General features: G+C 35.5%; 1 protein-coding gene across 1 annotated transcript in view; it reads right to left on the bottom strand.

Annotated features, from left to right (window-relative positions):
* LOC144448455 (transcription factor Sox-6-like) overlaps positions 1-13656 on the bottom strand; it is a 42534-nt gene extending 28878 nt beyond the window's left edge. The window contains exon 1 of the mRNA XM_078138707.1: positions 13529-13656. The gene's annotated coding sequence lies outside the window, so the exon portion shown is untranslated. The remainder of the gene's footprint in view (positions 1-13528) is intronic.
* Positions 13657-14593: the final 937 nt, after the last annotated feature.

Here is a 14593-nt window from a genome sequence, read left to right as displayed (position 1 = left end):
GCTGACCAATTTGTTGATGTAACCCTGCACAAGTGATCACCTGACCAATTCGTTGCTGTAACCCTTCGCATGTTATCATCTGACCAATTCGTTGCTGTAACCCTGCACATGTTATCACCTGACCAATTCGTTGCTGTAACCCTTCACAATTAGTGATCATCTGACCAATTCGTTGCTGTAACCCTTCACATGTTATCATCTGACCAATTCGTTGCTGTAACCCTGCACAAGTGATCACCTGACCAATTCGTTGCTGTAACCCTTTGCATGTTATCATCTGACCAATTCGTTGCTGTAACCCTTCACATGTTATCATCTGACCAATTCGTTAATGTAACCTTTCACAAGTGATGAGCTAACCAATTTGTTACATGATATGTCACATGGGTAGCCATCACATTACAGTATTTTTGTTCTGAATGGTGAAGCATTGTTTTCTTATCCTGTAATTAGACTCTATAGATGATTAACATATAAATTCACAGTATAGTTACTGATGCAATTCAAGGCTTGTTTTGGTGTTACTATCTCAAGACGTTCTTCACATCCAGAGACTTGTCTTGGTATTACTAATTCAAGAAGTTCTTCATATCCAGAGACTTGTCTTGGTGTTACTATCTCAAGACGTTCTTCACATCCAGAGTCTTGTCTTGGTGTTACTATCTCAAGACGTTCTTCACATCCAGAGACTTGTCTTGGTGTTACTATCTCAAGAAGCTCTCTACACCCAGAGACTTGTCTTGGTGTTACTATCTCAAGACGTTCTTCACATCCAGAGACTTGTCTTGGTGTTACTATCTCCTGATGTTCGTCATATCCAGAGACTTGTCTTGGTGTTACTATCTCAAGATGTTCTTCACATCCAGAGACTTGTCTTGGTGTTACTATCTCAAGACGTTCTTCACATCGAGAGACTTGTCTTGGTGTTACTATCTCAAGAAGCTCTCTACACCCAGAGACTTGTCTTGGTGTTATTATTTCAAGGAGGTCTCTACACCCAGAGACTTGTCTTGGTGTTACTATCTCAAGACATTCTTCACATCCAGAGACTTGTCTTGGTGTTACTATCTCAAGACGTTCTTCACATCCAGAGTCTTGTCTTGGTGTTACTATCTCAAGACGTTCTTCACATCCAGAGTCTTGTCTTGGTGTTACTATCTCAAGAAGCTCTCTACACCCAGAGACTTGTCTTGGTGTTATTATTTCAAGGAGGTCTCTACACCCTGAGACTTGCCTTGGTGTTACTATCTCAAGACGTTCTTCACAATTTGAAAGAGAGCTTCTTGAGATATTTTATTCAGACATATTATGAACTTTCTGGTGATTTTCTCCCATATTACCTACTATAGTATATTTTACAACATGATTAACAAAACACTGCACATACACTCATTAAAGTTACCCTGTGTCAATGTTTACTTTGTCACCTTTACTGTTTCCACATCAATAAAAACTTTCTCTTAAGGTTGTACATTTGAAAACTAACAAACAAAGAAAGCTTTGAAGTGGAAAATACAAGAAAGGTCTGTTTTAGAACCACACAATTGCAAGGGTTGTCAACTTTTGGTGTATTTTTCCATCGATTTATTCCTATTCTGTACAATGACCCACACTTAACTCGTAGAGAGCTGCTGACCTCATGGTTGAGTTCTGTGTAGGACAAGTGAGGCTTAACAAAAAAATAACTGTGTGGTTTCGATTACACTCAATTTTAGAATAGGTGGGGTAGGTAGATTTTTTATTTAATTTTTTTGAAGTATTTTTTTTTTCATACATGCGAGTATCTAGTTCAGGTAGTTATATATTTTCATTGTTTACCATATGGTCTCTGTATTATTGGTTTCTTCTCATCAGATGTACAGCCATTGCAGAATGGAAGAACAGTTTAATATTGTCTAGTTTTCGCATCCACTACTTCTTGCGAGACATCACAATTCTTGCGATTTTATAATTATTTTGCTCAAATACGTAAAAAAAGTTTAGGGTCAGCAGTGAAAAACTAGGTGGGGTCGGGTAAAAAGAATCAAACAATATTATTTAGGCCTAATTAAGAAACGTAAATTTTTGTTCAGAAATATCAAGTCCATACCAATGTATAGAAATGTGCAAAGTGGCTATATAACTTATAAAGACATTAAAAAATCTATACAAGTTTTATCAGATTTCCCCCTTGTGTTCCTGTAGTTTGTAAAGTCTAACAAAAGATTATTGATAGTATTATTTGTGTAGACACACTGACTGCATATACTTAGGATACTCATTTCTTTTCTAGACCGTTAGGGATGATTGCACAATGTTACACAAGCACAATAAGTGAACTTCATTCGTTTAGAGGGGAGGGGGGGGGGAGGGGTCTGGCATCAATGCGATTGCTGAACTTTATTTTCGCACTCCTAACCAAATTTCACAAAAGTTTCACTCCTTCTATGATAACAGCTTTTGTATTTAACTAAGATGTTGATAAGTTGATAAAAATTTACTTCTAATAGATGTGAAATATGGTGCTGGGTTTCTGGTAGTATTTTAATGTGTTTACAGTCATATTTTTACATTACATCAATCATAGTGGTGTGATTGCGAGAGTTGTCATCATAGTTTACATCATACATGTATATAAACATTGAATGTCGCACTTGTGAGCATTCGTTTAGAGGGAGTGGGGAGGGGTTTTTGATCCTAAACAAATGATGTTCGTCTGTAGAGCTTTTGTAACATTGTAACCAGGAAATGATCTCAACATCACTCGGTATAACATAGACACAATAGCAGATAAACAAGGAAGTGAAACATTTACTGCTTAATAAGACTATTGATACAAAACAATATAGACACAGATAAGAATAAATTCTTGTAATGAAACTAAGCTACACAGTTATGTCACAACCAAGGAAAATCCACTACAATTATTTTGTCAGTTTCTGTTCCTACACATACCTACAAGAACTTGTCATAAATTGGAAACCCAGGCTACGTCATACATGTATGTATATTTTTTTTTACAGAGTTGTGATTTGATGAATAAATGGAACAAAGACCTAGATGTCAGTAAATGAAACCAGATAACTTGATCCTCCGTTCAGTCCTTTCTCTCCTCAGATATCTGTGTTACTAGAAAATGTACAAGATACTGGTCCAAACTTTCTGAGGGACAATCTTGCATTGACAATGGATAAATTAATCAAAGTTGTAGGCAGGACCAGGGGTCCATGGACTTGGGGCACAATTTGTGTTCATTTCATTTTTGGAATGCTCAATCCCGTGACTACCTGTTGTCGTTTTCCAACACATTAGCATTTTATTGTTTACACATGGACATCAAGCCGGTGTATATGGTACAGTCAATGATGCATGAACAGGTCAAAGGAATGGCCAACTTCTTCTATATTAGTGGTTTGGTGTAATAAGCCCTTCTAAAGTTTGCCATAGTGGTGCTCTACTTCCTGTCTGTGTGTACCTTGGGGGTATATATGGTATAGGTTACTTGGTTAATCATAGAACACTGCTGCTTTCCTCAATGTCTGAACAATACGAAAAACATCCCAGATGTACACTTCTACAGAATACCAAGGGACAAAGCTCTTAAGAAACGGTACTATGAGGTGATGATGCCCCAATTTGAGCGAGGGTGCTGTATTCTCAATTTCCTGTTTGCAGTCTATAATGGCATATTTCCAAGAATAGAGAAAGGTTATTTCAAGCAAGTAGAGTTATAGTGACTTAGTCAGTGTTTTTCAGTTGTCAGGTCACTTACAGACCTGTGTCTTTACATTATTAACACATAAAACCCCTCAGGGACAATTCTGTAAATACAAAAGTTCTTGAAATATCTCCAATCATTACTATATGGAAGCTTGTTGCTGGTCCTTTTGACATAATGTAAGAAATTTAAGGGGGGGGGGGGGGGTGTTTCATTAGCCCCACCTACATGGCACTAGGTAGGATTTGAAGCCTGTGTAGATGCAAACTCATCCTGAACCTGTCCTGAAACTGTCCTCCTGACTTAGGACACCTTTTAGAGGTTTCCTGAAACCCTCCTGACTTCATCCTATGTACTATTCATGACGGAACGCGCAACATCTACGCTGTAACCTTCCTATGTGTGGACACAAATCTATCCTACCTCAGGTAGGACTTGGGACTGCCTCAGGTAGGACGACCTACGTGTAGACTACTGTCTTACTTTTAAGGAAATCAAAATATTCCTTTTTATCTTCCGTAGACTAAACACAATATTAGATGACTCATATATTGGATTCTAAATGGTTGATATTATTTTGACCTTTCTGTCTAAAATTTGTATTGATTGTGACCACTGATTTATTTTCTTGATTTTCACTAAATAACAGCTAAAATTGAAGATTTTAATTTCTGAGACACTTACTCTATTAATATACAGTACATATTCAAGTTTACATTTCTGGTTGCTATGGAAATCAAACTATTATTATCGTAAATGTTATTAATTACGATTGTTATAAAAATAGAAATACCAGCTATAAATATAGAAGCAGAGGAAATGGATTCTATAAAGATTACGTTGTCATCATTGTGGAGAGAACACAAAAGACCTTTGTCCATTCAATCTTGAAAATAACACACTTGATTCTAATTAACTGATTTCGTAGAAGGCCAATTAAAAACTTTCATAGGTTTTGAAAAAGTAGGGTGCCGTTTTAGCCAATTTGATATGCCAATGTCCTTTCCATGATGGGTTTAACATGTACTGGGTCAGAGTGTGCCAATTTGATGTGCCAAATGTTATTTCCATGTGGGATGGGTTTATAATATATACCAGGTCACAGTGTGTCCAATTTGACATACCAGTAAGACACACAAGTCACCACCAAAATGTACCGTTCCCCAAACATTTGTGTTCACTCACAAGAAAATTATTTAATCAATTTGACCAACAAAGCACTTTTTATATGTTTAAATTTTGTATGCTATTTTCTAAAATATTATAATTTTGTAAATAACATAAAGCGTTTACTTTTATTTGATAGAAATAAGGACAGTATGTTAATATTGGTAAATGAGATGGTAATATATGCTTTATTATATGTAAATATGTGTTGATATGCTAATTATATGTAAATAAGTGTATGCTAATCATATGTAAATGAATATATGGTAATCATATGTAAATGTCTATGCTAATTGTATGTAAATAAGTGTATGCTAATCATATGAAAATGGATGTATGCTAATCACATGTAAATGAGTATATGGTAATTATATGTAAATACATGTATGCTAATTATATCTAAATAACTTAGTTTATTGGTAAGATTATTTCCTTTATATGGAAATTTATGTATCTGTTTGGGGCTAAAAATACATATTACCAGGTTATCATTTGAATCTACTGTTGACACTCAAAAGAAACAACCTCTTGTCAGAAAGAAATTAATTTTTTTCTGGTTTATAAATTCATCTGACCTCTATTACAATATGTGATAAGTTGATCTGTGTCTTGGTATAGCTAAAATGATGTAGGCTTGGTGTTTCACTCAGGAACATTACAGCTAAAATGATGTAGGCTTGGTGTTTCACTCATGGAAGATTACATTTTTTACACAAAGATAGACATATTTCAACTCTAGACTAACAATAACAGAGACACAATAAACACAGTAGGATCCTTTGCCCAATCATATTGAACATGACATTCTTTAACAGTGCAGTAGAAACAGGCTTCTAATGAAAACATTATACATGGACTTGATGATTTTAATGGCTGCAATTGTTTATTTTCTAACTGATAATCAACATTTCAACTTAACTACTTCTATATCCCCACCGTGCACGGCACCTTTATAATCATTTCTTTTGCATTAGAGGTTGTCTGAGGGTGTGTAATAAATGTCATGTTGCATGAGTGAAACACCAAGCCTACATCATTTTAGCTGTAAGTCTATACTGACAGTATAGAAACCATAGTGGCTGGATCAATCCAACACAACCAGTACACTTAATACAAACTATGTATAGAGAAATTAACACACTAAATATATGTAGGATGTGAGTTAATGAATAAATGAATAAATCTACATACATAATACAATCATTTGCATATTATTGTTGGTATACCTTGTGTGCACAAAAGGTTATAATGTAACATATGGTATGAAGTAGTCTTTTTATTTGTCAAATTATTTATTAGTTATCATAATAAAAATATTCAAATATTTATGAAAACATGGTACTCAGGTTAATGGATACTGTAGTGATGTATGTACAACATGGAGTCTGGAGGTGGAGAATCTGTGTTTTTGCAAAGGTTGGGGAGCTCCGGTAATATAGCAGGGGGGGGGGGGGGATAAGGTAAAACAGGCATTATAAGTTGCCTCTCCATTATACCATAATTTTGGTAGGGAATGTTGGTAAAATGACAGGGGAATTCATTTCAGATTCTACCTGTTTAACATCCTTAAACCAAAAACACTGGGCAGTTCATACTTAATTCATTAAAAAAAACCCAATAATTTATCACTGAACAACATCACAATAGTCGATTTTCTGGTTCCAAGAAGCATTGCACGACAAGACCTCGCTTATGTTGTTACGTTTAGTCTTGTTTTGTCTTTATTACATTTGAAATAACATTTTCATCAGGAAATGATGGAATTAAGAGACATGTTGACCTCTTTGATTAGGAGTGATTTTATAGAACAAAGACTAAACATTATCAATAAGTTAACAGAGAGTGATTTTCTTAATTATAGGTGAACCCATGGTACAGTCAGGTGACTAACTTGACATCCCCATCCACCCACCCCCCGAGTAGCATGTGGACTGAGCAACTGTTTCCATTTCTGTTTAATATAATTTGGGTCATGGGTAAGGGTTCCCCTAACTGGAGTTCTTAGTTCTGATTCTTAGTTCACAACCTCTGAGCTGCTGTTTTCATTTCTGTTTAATTTGGGTCATGGGTAAGGGTTACCCTGACTGGAGTTCTTAGTTCTGATTCTTAGTTCACAACCTCTGAGCTGCTGTTTTCATTTCTGTTTAATTTGGGTCATGGGTAAGGGTTCCCCTAACTGGAGTTCTTAGTTCTGATTCTTTAAGTTCGCAAGCTCTGAGCTGCTGCTTTATTTTACATATGATTTTTTTTTTGTGTGAATGTGTGCGTAGGGTGGGGTGGGGTGGGTGTGTGTGTGTGTGCGTCTACAGATATGCCCTAAACTATTGTCTGTGTTTGATTATTTCTTTACATGTAGCCTGTATGAACTGAGCTAATGTTTAATATTTTATCAAACATGTTTGATTAATTCTTACTTCTCACCTCATATGAACTAAGCAACTGTTTTATATTATTTTCTGGTTATTTTTTGCCTGGCGCGCATGAACTGCGCTTTAGGTCAGGTTATTTTTTGGTCTGCCCTGCATGAACTGAGCTACTGTTGTACATTGATACACAAAACAATCTGTGAATATATTTCATAGCTGCAAGAATTGATATCCTCCTAATAACTGCCTAATAACAGACGGGAATGTCTATAATCAAATGGTATTTTATCCAGTGTAATATAACCCCTTTCCTTCGTCTCATTTACAGTTATATTTCATGACACCAATATCACAACATCTTTTTCTAAAGTTATCAAGAGACTACAAAATGATTCAAAACTGTTCACCCTCCAGGGACATATTAGTTCACTGTGTAATGATGAATGGAGATTCCATTGAGACACACACACTGCCTCAGGCATAGGAGGAAGGGAATCCCTATTACACTATCAGCTGTTAAGTTTGTAAATATGGAAATGTAGCTGGTCTAATTATATCAGTGGTTTGTCCTAAGTTAACCTTGTGGTTTGGGAAGTCATTATGTGATCATATATCACTCATTCAGTTGACGGTTATGCACTAAATGTGTTACAACTGACTGTCTGCCCACTAAATATGCCAACAGCTGACAAGACATGCACATACATGTAGGGGGAGTCAGGAGGCAATTCTTCGAGTACCTGAAATGGTAGCCCAGAAACTTGGCTGTCTGGATTGAAAAATATCACACACCGGAACAAAAAGAACTGCTGCCTAGAAATTAGAATAATTTAACAAAAAGAATGAAAATTAAAATTGTTCACTTTTTATCAATTTTATATTGATACAATCATATGTACATAATATACATATAAATAATGCCAACTTTCATTTTTCCTTATCCTAGGAGAAAGAAAGAATTAAACTTGTTTACACCTACGTGTACATTTAATTTTTAGGCTGTTAAGTCATGTCAAGTCAGATATGGTTAGTAGGCAAGTCTCTGGAACATTTTTCCATAAATTCTTAAACCATAGCAGACACAGACCAAGTCTATTCATAAACTACTGGCATTGTATACTAGATGTTATGATGCAACCCTGTGTTTACCTTATTGTTGTTGTTGTTGTTGTTGTTGTTTTTGTTAACTATTATTACTGTAGTTCATATATTTACTAGTTTGTTTTAGCACCAAATACTTTATATTGCAGAAAATCCAATGAAGAAATGTAGTTTTCTTGACGGATGCAATAAAGTTTCTATTCTATTCTATTCTATTCTATTCTAGTCTATTCATAGACTATCACCAGTTTTTATATTATCTATAATCATCAAAATATTTTGGCCAAATGTAGAGCAGTGTCCACTCCTTGCAGATGAAACAAACAAGGATTAGACTAGAGAGTCTAACCCTCAACAAACATGTCATCTATTGCACATACAATCCAGGGATTGTCATATATACCACTAAACTAGGGAGTCTAACCCCATTCCTATCCTAACCCTAACTCCCTAGCTTGACAATAAACACGTCACCTATTGTGGAGTCAATCCAGTGATACATTCTTGTCAAATGTGCTACCGAAATAGATCAGATGAAGAGAATGAAAAGAATGAGAAAAGAAGTCATAGGAGTAAATAATCTGGTGTGGAGTTCAAAGGTCAACTATTTGCTACTACATCATACTATTACATACATTGTTTACTTATCAACTAGTAATGACAACAGTTCATAGTACACTGACTGTCTACTGGAAGTGACAGGATATACAGTAATGACAACTACGACACATGTTCTATGTAATCTGTGTCACACTACCCCAAATTCTTTCAATCTGATGTGGTGAAAGTGGCTAGATGTCTTTATTTACCTCTATTTCCATCATTTTGTGTCATTTGTTTTGTTCAGGGTAATCGCAGCATTTGACACAAAACAATGGAAATAGAGGTAAATAAAGACATCTAGCAACTTTCACCACATCAGATTTTAATCAGATTGCCTTTTCTTTATACAAATTAAACTTCCATCACAACTTTTTTTTTGATACTGACATCTGACAAGTAAATAGTCAGTACATGTGCCAGTATGTATGTGTCCCAATCCATCCTCTAACATTGTTTCTAAATGGTATCAATACTAATCGAGAGGAGGTAGGGGTGGGGAGATTTGATTGGAAGGTATAAATTAGAATTGGCAATGTATCTTTTGTATTTTAAACATACATACATACATACATACAGAGATGTTTGGTCTAACTCTTCTGATGATTTAAATCCACGGCCATATTAGATGTGTATCCATGGATACAAAAGGAGACAAGGAACGGCCATATTAGATGTGTACATGTATCCATGGATACAGTTATGTGAGATGTACAGACACATTCTTAGTCACAGTTGGAAATGAGGTATACACAGTGGGAAACCTAGGATATGGTCACATGAGATGACCACACATATCCATGTATCAATAGGAAAACCAGGAATATGGCTATGTGAGGTGTACACACATATCCATGTATCAATAGGAAAACCAGGAATATGGCTATGTGAGGTGTACACACATATCCATGGATCAATGGGAAAACCAGGAATATGGCTATGTGAGGTGTACACACATATCCATGGATCAATGGGAAAACCAGGAATATGGCTATGTGAGGTGTACACACATATCCATGGATCAATGGGAAAACCAGGAATATTGCTATGTGAGGTGTACATACATATCCATGGATCAATAGGAAAACCAGGAATATGGCTATGTGAGGTGTACACACATATCCATGGATCAATGGGAAAACCAGGAATATTGCTATGTGAGGTGTACACACATATCAATATGTATACTTTACAAGCTATAATGCATAAATGAGGTGTAAATGTCTGCTCAGGTGGTTAGTCTCACTGAATGACATACCACTTTAAAGTCAAGCATTAGATCGAATAAAACTACACCTATAAGAAATGCATTTTCACATCAACATTCATTTCACTGACTTTAATATCAAATTGTGTCACGACAGGATATCAAATATGAATACTATTATTAGCTTTCCCTCAAATCTCCATAAATATCACTTGTCATATACTAGTTAACTAAAATCTACAGGAATCTGAGGATTTTCACTGTCAAGAAATCCCAAAAAAATATTAAATTTTCTTTTGATTTGAAAATTAATCCTTACAAAATGGAAAGATCATAAAGAAAAAATTTGTTATTTTTTTTCATAATTATTTGAAAAATATAATATTATTGTACTTTAGTGATGATAATAACTGAACAAAAAGATTAAAAATTAAATTTGTTCATTTTTTATCAATCTTATATTGATACAATCATATGTACATAGTATATATATATATATAAATACATACACACACATACATACATACATACATACATACATACACACACATACATACATACATACATACACACACACACACACACACATACATACACACACACACACACATACATACATACATACATACATACATATACATACATACTACATACATGTATACATACACACACATACATACATACTACATACATTTTGTACATTTACATGTACATACATACATACATTTACAAAAATAAACAAACAAACAAACAAACAAACAAACAGACACACATACACAAACACATACATACACATGCATGCACACAAACTGTGAAACATTCATGCACAAACACACATGCCTACTTACTGTATCTACTGTACATACACACATAGTATTTTTACAATCCTGATCTGTTGGTTGGTTGACTTTTGACATGTTGCCTTGCTATGCTAGTAAGGCATAGGACAATACAATGTTGTATCTAGGTGATAATAGTATCTGGTATCTTGCCAAAAAAAAACCATGATATACGTGGCAGCCACGTTGATATATATTTTACATAAACATCAAACACTAAAAAGTTATTTTTTTATTTTTTCTGTCATAATATCTAGTAATGTACCCAAGCCATGATGTCATATGAAAGCAACATTAATCATAATCATAATGTATTATGATTATAAGACAAATTTGTGAAAATTCATTAAAATTATTCAGTTTCTGCCATACCAGGGTATTTGGTAATATGCCAAAAGTTTGTAGGTAAGCTGATAGACCGTCCACCAACTATGGTAAGCTACACTGATAATAATCACAATATTCACAAGAAGATTATACACTTCATTATCACAGTTCACTAACAAACAATTACTAAAAATACATAATTGTCGATTACTAATAAAAATGTGTTGTTTTGGATTACTTCACTTCAATTAATTATATATCTAACCTTACTGCATACTCTCTAAACTGTTTAGTTTAAATCTAAAAATCTAAAAAAAATAACTGGTATCTTTTACAGCTGAAGGACTTTTTATCCCCAAACTGTTACTGGGGATAAAAACCTCCTTCACCCTCAGTTGATCATATCTTTTGTTTAGTATACTAATACAATGTGTTGTATGTTTATATATTTCAATTAATCTCATATCTCCCCTTACTACCAGGTAACCTCTACTGTAAACTCTTTACTTTTCAAAACATACTGGTTTCTTTTACCTTCATTTGCACAACACAGTTGATTGACAAATTATTATTCATGATATAGAATTGTTGATTAAAATGGAAATTAGATATACATACATTGTACTAGTTATAAAACAAACAGGGTGAGAGCTGGAGGATAAACAGGTAAAATTTACATAATTATTGTGAGGATGAACGCTCAAATTTGCCGCAGAGCACAGTTGAGACACTGTCATGGTTATGAAGAGAGGCAGAACTACAGTTGAGACACTGTCATGGTTATGGAGAGAGGCTGAACTACAGTTGAGACACTGTCATGGTTATGGAGAGAGGCTAAACTACAGTTGAGACACTGTCATCGTTATGAAGAGAGGCTGAACTACAGTTGAGACACTGTCATGGTTATGGAGAGAGGCAGAACTACAGTTGAGACACTGTCATGGTTATGGAGAGAGGCTGAACTACAGTTGAGACACTGTCATGGTTATGGAGAGAGGCTGAACTACAGTTGAGACACTGTCATGGTTATGGAGAGAGGCTGAACTACAGTTGAGACACTGTCATGGTTATGGAGAGAGGCTGAACTACAGTTGAGACACTGTCATGGTTATGGAGAGCGGCTGAACTACAGTTGAGAAACTGTCATGGTTATGGAGAGAGGCAGAACTACAGTTGAGACACTGTCATGGTTATGGAGAGAGGCAGAACTACAGTTGAGACACTGTCATGGTTATGGAGAGAGGCTGAACTACAGTTGAGACACTGTCATGGTTATGGAGAGAGGCTGAACTACAGTTGAGACACTGTCATCGTTATGGAGAGAGGCTGAACTACAGTTGAGACACTGTCATGGTTATGGAGAGAGGCTGAACTACAGTTGAGACACTGTCATCGTTATGGAGAGAGGCTGAACTACAGTTGAGACACTGTCATCGTTATGAAGAGAGGCTGAACTACAGTTGAGACTGTCATGGTTATGGAGAGAGGCAGAACTACAGTTGAGACACTGTCATGGTTATGGAGAGAGGCTGAACTACAGTTGAGACACTGTCATGGTTATGGAGAGAGGCAGAACTACAGTTGAGACACTGTCATGGTTATGGAGAGAGGCTGAACTACAGTTGAGACACTGTCATGGTTATGGAGAGAGGCAGAACTACAGTTGAGACACTGTCATCGTTATGAAGAGAGGCTAAACTACAGTTGAGACACTGTCATAGTTATGAAGAGAGGCTGAACTACAGTTGAGACACTGTCATGGTTATGAAGAGAGGCTAAACTACAGTTGAGACACTGTCATCGTTATGGAGAGAGGCTGAACTACAGTTGAGACATTGTCATGGTTATGGAGAGAGGCTAAACTACAGTTGAGATACAACATTCATCAGAAACCCAGGACTCCAACAATGAGGGTGAAAACTGGTCAAACATGGAGAGTATAGTTAAAACATCGCCATGGTTATGGACGAGTTACTGAATAACAAAAAACAATGAATCCTGTCAAATATATCTTAGTCAAAAGTTTTGAAAGTGGATCATGGTAATATTAGTAGAAAAATCTGGTGCTGTTTAGTTTCCTAATGGATGCCAACAAATGATACATACTTTAGGTGGATTGATTCACTTAGATAATCAGTAGCCTGGGAGAGTTCATCCAACATCAACATCAACTTACTATCTTTGACAGAACAGCATTAAAACATATATAATATACACAACTTACCAAACTCAGAAACTGTGGATGACGGTGCCAATATGAACTATGTATACATGTAAAATCCAAGTTACCAGCGTTTCTATCAACCTATACTGGTAGACAATACATGTACAAAGCTCAATACACAAACTATGGAGCTACCACCTCAAACTATTGTATTCAAATAGGAGAGTGTACCTGTAGAACTAACTAGGTAACACCATGGTAAACAACAATTCCCTCCCATTGTGCCTTGGAAGTATAAAGAGCCATTGTCTAATCGACAATCAGTCATTGTTTGTTATGCTTTCAAAAGGTAATTGTTATCAACTGTCAATCATTTTGGTCCAATTGTCACCATTTTCCCCAGGGGTGCATTTTTGTGATTGGCTACCCAGGGTGTGTGATTATTGTGTAGAAGGCATTGTGTCTGTGCTATTGTAGCAGCTGTCAATCAAAGCTCCGTCCCATATCACATACTATTGTTGCTAGTCTTAGCAGGGATGTAGCATGTAATTATGGTGTGCTATTACAAGCAGTCTATTGTATAAGGCTATGTTTAAGTACATCTTGATAACAATAGAACTACTGTAATACTATGGACAACACCCTCAATGTCATTGTACTCTAGTTCACCAAAGCACAATGTCGATACTTTCATATATTTCACCAAAGCACTGTTCTGTTTCACAATGTCGATACTTTCATATATTTCACCAAAGCACTGTTCTGTTTTACAATGTTGATACTTTCATATATTTTACCAAAGCACTGTTCTGTTTTACAATGCCGTTACTTTCATATATTTTACCAAAGCACTGTTCTGTTTCACAGTGTCGTTACTTTCATATATTTCACCAAAGCACTGTTCTGTTTCACAATGTTGATAATTTCATATATTTCACCAAAGCACTGTTCTCTTTCACAATGTCGATACTTTCATATATTTCACCAAAGCACTGTTCTGTTTCACAATGTTGATACTTTCATATATTTCACCAAAGCACTGTTCTGTTTTACAATGCCGATACTTTCATATATTTCACCAAAGCACTGTTCTCTTTCACAATGCCGATACTTTCATATATTTCA

Source organism: Glandiceps talaboti, chromosome 17 (genome assembly GCF_964340395.1).
Source record: "Glandiceps talaboti chromosome 17, keGlaTala1.1, whole genome shotgun sequence".
Classification (NCBI taxonomy): domain Eukaryota; kingdom Metazoa; phylum Hemichordata; class Enteropneusta; family Spengelidae; genus Glandiceps; species Glandiceps talaboti.
This window is presented reverse-complemented; position numbering and strand designations above follow the sequence as displayed.